At 50.1% G+C, this 8,649-nt stretch overlaps 1 long non-coding RNA gene across 2 annotated transcripts in view; it reads left to right on the plus strand.

Annotated features, from left to right (window-relative positions):
• LOC306831648 overlaps positions 1-8,447 on the plus strand; it is an 89,847-nt gene extending 81,400 nt beyond the window's left edge. For both annotated transcript variants that reach the window (XR_013780099.1, XR_013780100.1), the window contains exon 4: positions 7,774-8,447. This is a non-coding gene — a long non-coding RNA (uncharacterized lncRNA). The remainder of the gene's footprint in view (positions 1-7,773) is intronic.
• The last annotated feature ends 202 nt before the right edge of the window (positions 8,448-8,649 follow it).

Here is an 8,649-nt window from a genome sequence, read left to right on the forward strand (position 1 = left end):
CCTGCAGGAACACACGGGGGACTCCAGCGCCCCCTGCAGGGACACATGGGGGACTCCAGCGCCCCCTGCAGGAACACACGGGGGACTCCAGCGCCCCCTGCAGGAACACACGGGGGACTCCAGCGCCCCCTGCAGGGACACATGGGGGACTCCAGCGCCCCCTGCAGGAACACACGGGGGACTCCAGCGCCCCCTGCAGGAACACACGGGGGACTCCAGCGCCCCCTGCAGGGACACACGGAGGACTCGTGTAACACGTGGTCGTGCGTGAGGTTGCTCGAACACTCTCCGTCTTCTGATCGTCAGGAAACTTTCTCCTTTAACGTGAGAAATGTTCACTCTGCAGAGCTGTCTCGGGCTCGAGCAGCTGATAGAACTCTGGACCGATGAGAAGCAAACAGCTCTGGCTCTGAGCCGCTCAATAAGCCGTTTGTCGAACGAGGATTTCCATTTGCATTCGGAAGCAAAAAGGAGAAAAGATCCTGAGATTGTGGATTACTCTGCTGGCTTTGCTTTTAAAGGGAAGAATTAAGACGAGGAGTTTGGAGAGCTTTACGAGGCAAATGGAATCAAAGTACTGTGTGTGTGTGTGTGTGTGTGTGTGTGTGTACAGGTAAGAACAACATCCACACCCTGCCAGTGAGTCATAATAGAGAGGTCAGTAGACGTTAGTTGTCGTCGTATTTGCAGCGGTGTGTTGATGATATTCTCTGAGAGAAGTTGAGTTTGTTCACCGGAGACGTCTCTTCATCTGTCCTTCACTCACAGCCTTCATCATGCTGCTCTGTGTGAGACTTCTGATGTCTTTACCTTTCTGACTGTAAGCATGACGGATTGTCTTCGTGTCCTCTCGCTCCTCGCCTCCCTCTGACCTTGACATTGACCTCCATCAGTGTGAGAGCTGAACGAGTGTAGCTCAGAGAGACGAGCAAAGTAAATGTTCCTGATCGCTGTTCGGCCAACAGTCGGCCGTAGCGCCGCCCTGGAAGGCTGCTTAGACGGAGCAGTGTTTGAGTGAAACAGGAAACAGCTGTAAAATGCAGCGACACATTGAAGGGAGCTGTTTTTCATGCTCCTGTGTTTCATGCTCCTGTGTTTCATGCTCCTGTTTTTCATGCTCCTGTTTTTCATGCTCCTGTTTTTCATGCTCCTGTTTTTCATGCTCCTGTTTTTCATGCTCCTGTTTTTCATGCTCCTGTTTTTCATGCTCCTGTGTTTCATGCTCCTGTTTTTCATGCTCTTATTTTTCATGTTCTAGGCGTTCTGTGTCTGGATCCATTAGCTCCACTGAAGGATTCCCTCCCGCTCTCTGCTGATGCCTTACCTTACAGTAGGCTGTAGCCTTCAGGCTCTCGTTAATTTCCTCCTCTCACTTCCTTCTGTGATCCTTTCTGACTCTGACAGACTGAGACAATTAAGAGTCACTTTGCCTGGTCTGAGAGTTTGTTTCGTCTGGAGCTCTTCCTCCGCTCTCTTTGAACACATTGTCTTCTTGTCCTTGGGTTGGTAGATCCATAAGAGCTCCTTCTCTCACTTTGTCTGAAAACAAACACTCTCATGCAGCTGCAAGAGTCCGACAGTGTGGAGTCTTACCTGCAGTCCGTGCACGCCACCGTCCATCAGCGCCGGGCACAACGCCGCCATGCTCTCTATTTGACATCAACGAATCTTCACTGTCCGGCCTTTAAAGCTCGTCACCGCTTCTGTGTTCGTTTGTGCGTCTTCACCCCGTGACGGGATGATGTTTTAAACAAACAGTGTGTCAAATCTGCCACCAGGGGGCTCTGACCATCGTTCTGGACCGACGAGTGGACCAGAGGGTCCTCTCTCACTTCCTTCACCTGCGTCCGCTGTGGGACCGCTCGGCGTGTTAAAGAACGGGCGCATCGAGCCGAGGAGGGACATCCCTGACCATATGTGTAACTTTGTGACGGATCAACATGGCGTTCTGAACACGCTGATGTTCCAGGGCGTGAGCGGGAGACTGTGTAACCGCTCTGTTTTGAAATGTTGAGCAGCTGCATATTTCTCGGGGAACTGGCAGTTTATGTCTCCGTGTTTCGTCTGTTTTCACAGTTTGGGCGACTTTTATTTCATAACCATTATCTCATCCTCTGTGCGCCTCTCAGAGGACCCACAATGCAATCTGTCATCCAGCAGCCGCGGCAGTCACACCCCACAAAGACGGCCTCTTCGTTTCTGACTCAATGAACCCTCGGCAGCGGCGCCAAGCGACGCTAAACGCCGCACCATTTGTCATGCCTTTTCCAGTCCTATTCTCCTCCGGCTGAGTGTGAGCTCATCAGAGCGGCCTGTCTGCCGCCTGCCAAAGCCATCATCGACATCACCGCGCTCCAGCGGAAACAAAATCACTGCTTTCTATGCAAAACCAAACGCCAGAATATAATGGGAGCAATATGTTTCTCTTCTGTCTCTGTTCAAACAATGTGGGCAGAACGGCCAGGGAGCCATGTCAGGAAGACAAAGTTAGTGAATAAAAGCAAATGATACGAGCTCTGTGTAATGATCAGAGTTTAGACTGCAGTGCCCACTTTAAACACTAGGGGGCAGAGTTACAGACTGCTCCTTTAACTGTCAGAATTAGACCATGTTAGATACCAGAGCAGGTGACCTTCAGCAAAGTTTGTCTGTTTTAATTTTATTCAGATTATTCCCATACTCATTTGATTCCTGTTGAGATTATTTCCCATCATGCTCCATGAGAACGCTCAGTCACATGATCAGTTTGTGACTTTCTGTGAGCTCTGTTTTTCAGACTGTAATTCTGTGGCTCTTGGAGGAGCCTGGCGAACCATCAGGACACCCTGTAAAGACTTGCTGTCAGTCAGGCTGGCAGCTCCACTCACACAAAGGCAAGAATGCCTCCGTCCTCGTTAGCAGCACTGTCACCCGCGGCTCATCTCTTAATTATGTGGAAGCCAGCGTCACACTGCAGCCTCCCTCACACCGGCGCTCAGATTTAATCATCCTGGACCAGATCTCTTCCTTTTCATAGCGTCTGCTCGCTCCTCAGGACCGCGGGGCTGCAGCCCGGCTGCTCCGGTCCTCTCTTCACTCCCAAATTATAAAACTTCCCCAGACTCAAACTTTGAGGCCACGGCGTGCAGGAGAGCCGAGGGGGTGTTTGGTCGTTCTCCGGGTAACGCCGCCCAGTTTATAACGAACTGGTTTGAAAACCAGACTGAGTTTGTTTTGTGGTCAGTGAGGTGTCATGAAGTTAGACCCTTGGTTTTCATTAAGGTGCAGAGAGGACATCAGCATTAACTAGACTGGATCTTTATATGACTCGCACTCGCAGGTGATTTTAGAAGAGCTTCCTCGAGTCGGGAAAAAAGAATCTGACATCGTGAGTGGTGAAAAACTCCCCAACACGGGCGTCATGGTAGCTGTCAGTCTGAGAGTATACGCCTCCAATCGTTGGTGAGTGACTGGAGCAGTGATGGCGTCTGACAGGCCGGTCTCTCTCAGGCTTCACTGAGAGACACCGGCCTGGAGTCCAGAGGATAGTGACTGTCCTTCAGCTCTGATCCTGCAGCAGCAGCAGCTCGTCTCTGCGGCCGCCGTAGCTTTGCTGCTAATGAGAATTTAATGGAAAACAATCCTTATTTAAGTTAAATGCACATTCGACAGTGTGGCTCAAACTTTCAGAATTGGTCCCCGGCTCACTCTGTGTTTGGAAATGAGCCGTCGTATATTTTAACGATGGAGCTGACTCCATCCCGGGCCTGACCCATTAAAGACCTTGTTCACACTTTGTCAGCGTGCTTTAGCGCGGGAGCTGCAGCTCGTGGGACGCTCACGGCATAAACCTTATTATGATTACTCACTGAGCATTTCCGCCTAAATTGCACATCCAGCAGAAGAGCCATTGTTACTTATTAAAAATGCATGTGGAGAAACTTTACTGATGCTTTCCTGTGAAATGTAACACAGCGGGGCAGTTTGCTGCACGCAGCAGCGCTTTGTGGAAACGGATCAGAGTGCTTTCTGTCGAGCTGCGATACAGTAAAAATCCCCTCTAAGCCACATAAATGAGGAGAGGAAAAAAAAGTGTTTGAGTTAGCTGTAAGCGAACGGCAGCCAGGGAACATGAATAGAGTATACAAGCTTTGCATGGGGAGGTGGTGAGTGACGCCTTCATTGATTGTCAGTGATTTCAGATCGCTCTGAGTGACTTCACTCAGCTCACTGATGGAGGAAGACGAGCCGGCGAGGAGGAGAGATGGATTACACAACTCATCCGTACGAAAGAGGAAATAACACATCCACGTACAAACATCAAAGAACATGGTGAATTCAAAAATGAAGGAAGCTCTGGTGAATCCTCTGCTTTGTGAAGAAGAGACTGAGCAGTGAGGAGGAGGAGATCCTGTTGTCCAATCATAAGTTATTGATCAAGCTAGGAGCTGCACGATCCACCAAACACAGAGCCATGTGTTCAGACCTCGCTCTCCTCAGGTTACATTTAGTCTCGGACCAACACTGTAGTGAGTCCTTGTTGTTGCATGGCAACAAACAGGCGTGCTAAAATAGTCTGTTTACGTGGTGCGCCCTCTGCAGGAACCCTGCAGTATCACGTGTCTACGCAGAGAGAGCAGGTTCAAGTCTTTAACGGCACACGGGAACCTCGTGATAAAAACATGTGGTCATCGTCCTCACTTGACTCCGCCCACACCTCCAGGTGAGACCGGCCTCTCCTGACTGTTTACCAATCAGAACTGTTCAGGACTGCTGTCTGGCGAGGTGACCTCCAAAATCTGTAATGAAGAAGGAAATGAACTGGAGGCGCTAAGGAGGAAATGAAACGGCCAAATTGAGCGGCTCCTTTTAAGGCCTGAAGTGAAGCGCTGTGTCGGCAGCAAGGAGGAAGTCGGGGAAATGAAAGGTAAGCAATGACAGAGGAGATTTAAAGTCCCTGTTTGTCATCGGTCATGCTGTGAGTCACACAGATCGTTTGATTAGTGTGACATCAGATGATGCTGTGAGCGACCATCAAAAGCTGATTCCCGGGACACGAGTTCAGCAGAGTGTTTGAGGAGTTTTAGACGAGTGTGCGGCGCTGTGACCCAGGACGGCCTCCCTCTGTGTCTCATCATGACGCCGCTCGGTGCTCATGTCTGATAAGCCGCCTGAATCTCATTTGATCATCTTAGCAGTGACTCAGGCAACACGCCCGCTCTGCACGCCGCGACAAACATCTCACCCTGATCGCCTCGGATTAGTCCCGCCCGCTCTCCGGGTTCATCGACGCTCCTCAAGACTTAACGGGTCCATCCGATCTGTCAAACACGTTCGATGCTAAACGGGTTGTGCTGCTGAGACGCAGCTATGCTTTGTACTGCAGAGGTGCCCTTGAGCAAGGCACCAAGCCCCCAACAGCTCGGGTACGCTCCCTGTGGGAAGCATGTCTCTGAATAACAGAGTCACCAGACGGCGCCGCGTCCACCTCCCGTCTTCTGAGCGCTGGCCGTGCTGGTGTGAGCGCTGGGAACGTCCGACCCGTCTCCATGACAACAGAGCGAGGAGGACGAGGGTACGAGACCCGACCTGTAGGAGAGAAAACTACGGGGAACATCAGACATTTGTAAAAAGAGGCTGGCATCAAAGTCTCTAAAGGTCTGGAAGGCTGGAGTGGTCGGCGCTGAGAGGACCAATCAGGTGTGTTCAGGAGATGAAGGCCTTCGGACTCACTTGGCCCTCTCGCTGCCAGCAGCGTTGTACCGCCGCTCGCTCGTTATGTATTTATAGAAATAATTGGTTTGGAATCATGAAGTAAACGGAGTGAGGAATACGAGCTCATGATTTTCATCACAAATGGAGATATGGATTTTACTCCAGGAACAAACAACCTCTTTGGCATGGAGCTCCAATAAGACTGAGCAGTAAAAACTAAAGGCCCACAAATTCTGTTCAGGACACTTTCCAAAGAACATTCCGGTCCGATGATGGTCGTCAGCTCGTCTTCATGTGGTAACATCCGCTCGCTGTCTCCGACCACGGGAGGGAGCGTGGAGTTTGTTCCAGCTGGACCTGGGAATAAATCAGCATATTTATTCATGATGACATCTGTGACACGCTCCATATTCAAACGAGGCTTCATGCATTTGGAGCGGCTTTAGAACCCGCTCACACGGCCGCTCCTGGCCTGTAATTGGCTGTTTTCATTCAGGTTGGGAACCGATCCAGACACCCGGGCTGAGAGCGGCAGGTTGGGGATTTTTGTGCCTTAGGTGTGATTCAAACGAGGACACAATAAAAAACAACAACATTCATTATGCATCACTTTGGGATGTCACACAGACACACACCTGGAGGGACACACACACACACGCACACGCACACCTGGAGGGACACACACGCACACACACACACACACACACACACACACACACACACACACACACACACACACACACACACACACACACATACACACACACACACACACACACACACACACACACACACACACACACACACACACACACACGCAAGAGCCGAGGCTGACAGATGGATGAATGATGGACAAACAACAGAGAGCGGCGTGCAGCGTCCGATATCCTCCCAAGCACACACACACACACACACACACACACACACACACACACACACACACACACACACACACACACACACACACACACACACACACACACACACAGTGACAAACAGAAAGGTTGCTCTCTCCTCCACACAGATGGTTAAAATCTGCAGAAACAAACAGATTGTGTGATTTGTTATTCAGGCATTTCTCTGCGGAGGAGTTGAGCTAATTGGATGAATTAAAGATCAAAGAGGCGGAGCTTAAGATGCAAAGCGTTTCTAACTGGGTAACCCTGGATTGAACCGTGATAGGGCGAGCGTTTGATCTCTCCAGGATGCATCTTGGTCTCGGTGACTTTGTCAGACACGCTGGAGGTGCTGAGGAAGTGAAGAGGAACCACAGCTCCCTGTGTGACATGGTAGGGTCTGCAGCAGGAGACTTTCACTTTGTATTGATGTGAAAACAAAATGTAGGAATTCCGTTTTGGTGCTCGTTGGCGCCCCCCGGAGGTCTCTGTCAGAAGACACGCACAGCGCTGTTCACGCCTCTCTAACAAAGAGAATGTGTTTCCAAGCAGACGCTGCAAAGATTCATTCAATCAGCGACCAGCCGTGAGAGACCTCCCCCATCCACAGAACCCCAAACTCACTTCCTGGTAACCCACCAATCAACAAGCTGCAGCTGTCTGCAGCCCCTCCTGCACATTCAGAGCTGGACTGTGGTAAACAGACCAGCTGTCCACTTGTAGTGGGAGCGTCTGGGTGCACGTTGACACCAGGTGATGGAGTCTGTCTTTGACCTTTTGTTTGTTGTTGTTTTTCCGTGTGGTTTACAGCGGAGCGTGCAAACAGAACTCAATCAATGGGACTAATTAGCTGTAGAGGTGCAGCGTCCCCAGCAGCGTCCTCTTCAGAGTAATCAGGCAGGAGAGAGAAACTTTCTGCAGACTGAACCTTATCAATCTCTTTATTTAAAAACTTCATCACACCTTTAACATGATCCAGGTCCAAGTTCACCTGTGACAGAGTCTCTCACACACACACACACACACACACACATACACACGTGTACGGAGGCCCAGAAGGGACAGGGGAGCAGCTTCACTGTAGGAGAAGTCTGTGTTTTATTTTGCTGCTGACTCTCTTGTCAACATGTCTGTGTTGATTCTTCTATCCTCTCCTCTCTGTGTCCCTCCTCCTCTTCATCAGAGTCTTTCTCTCATGTAATGTGTGGAGCTGGAGCTGCAGCCCGGGGAGAAGCAGCGAGGTCGCCCATGGTGTCTGCGTCCTCGGGCCCACGTGCACGCTTAAGATTCAGGACTCTGCTTCTCTTACAGACAATGAATGTTATTATTCCTTGTGCCTGCGAGGCAGCCACAGAAAGACTCTTCTTTCATGACCATTTATGCAGGAGATCAAGGGAGAAACAATACAGCAAAAAGAATCTGATTTGTTGAAATTACCCGGCTTATAAAATGTCTGTGAGTTTTGGACACGGACGTATCTGCAGCTTAGCGTTACTCCTGGGCATATAACAGCATTTTTAACCTCTCTTAATAATAAAGCACCTTGCTTTCTCTTATCACTGTGAAAGTGCTGGATGTAACATCAAAGCATGAAGTATTCCTCTGACCTACAGAGTCAGCCTCACCACAAACAAGCCGGCAGAGAGAATGGGATCAGTGTGGCTGTGAAGACAGAGAGAGAGAGAGAGGAGGCAGGAGAAGGGGCGAGTAAAGAAGTGGAGCTTTGTAGGAGAAGCTTTGTGCAGCTTTTTCCTCCCTCGCTGTCAGGCCAAAGAACATAAAAGTGGAGGAGAGAAATTTGCATTCTCTAAATCGTTTCTCTTTTTTCCTCTCGCCTCAGCTCACATGCTGCCTGTCATGCACCGTGCACCCACACACACACACACACACACACACACACACACACACACACACACACACACACACACACACACACACACACACACACACACACACACACACACACACCCCATCTCTCACATTGAATACGTGTTGGAACCAGAACGTTGGCAAAATGTGCCCAAAGAAGCAGCTTCACCCACATGCTGTTTTTATGAGG

This window comes from Symphodus melops (assembly GCF_947650265.1).
Source record: "Symphodus melops genome assembly, chromosome: 11".
Lineage (NCBI taxonomy): Eukaryota > Metazoa > Chordata > Actinopteri > Labriformes > Labridae > Symphodus > Symphodus melops.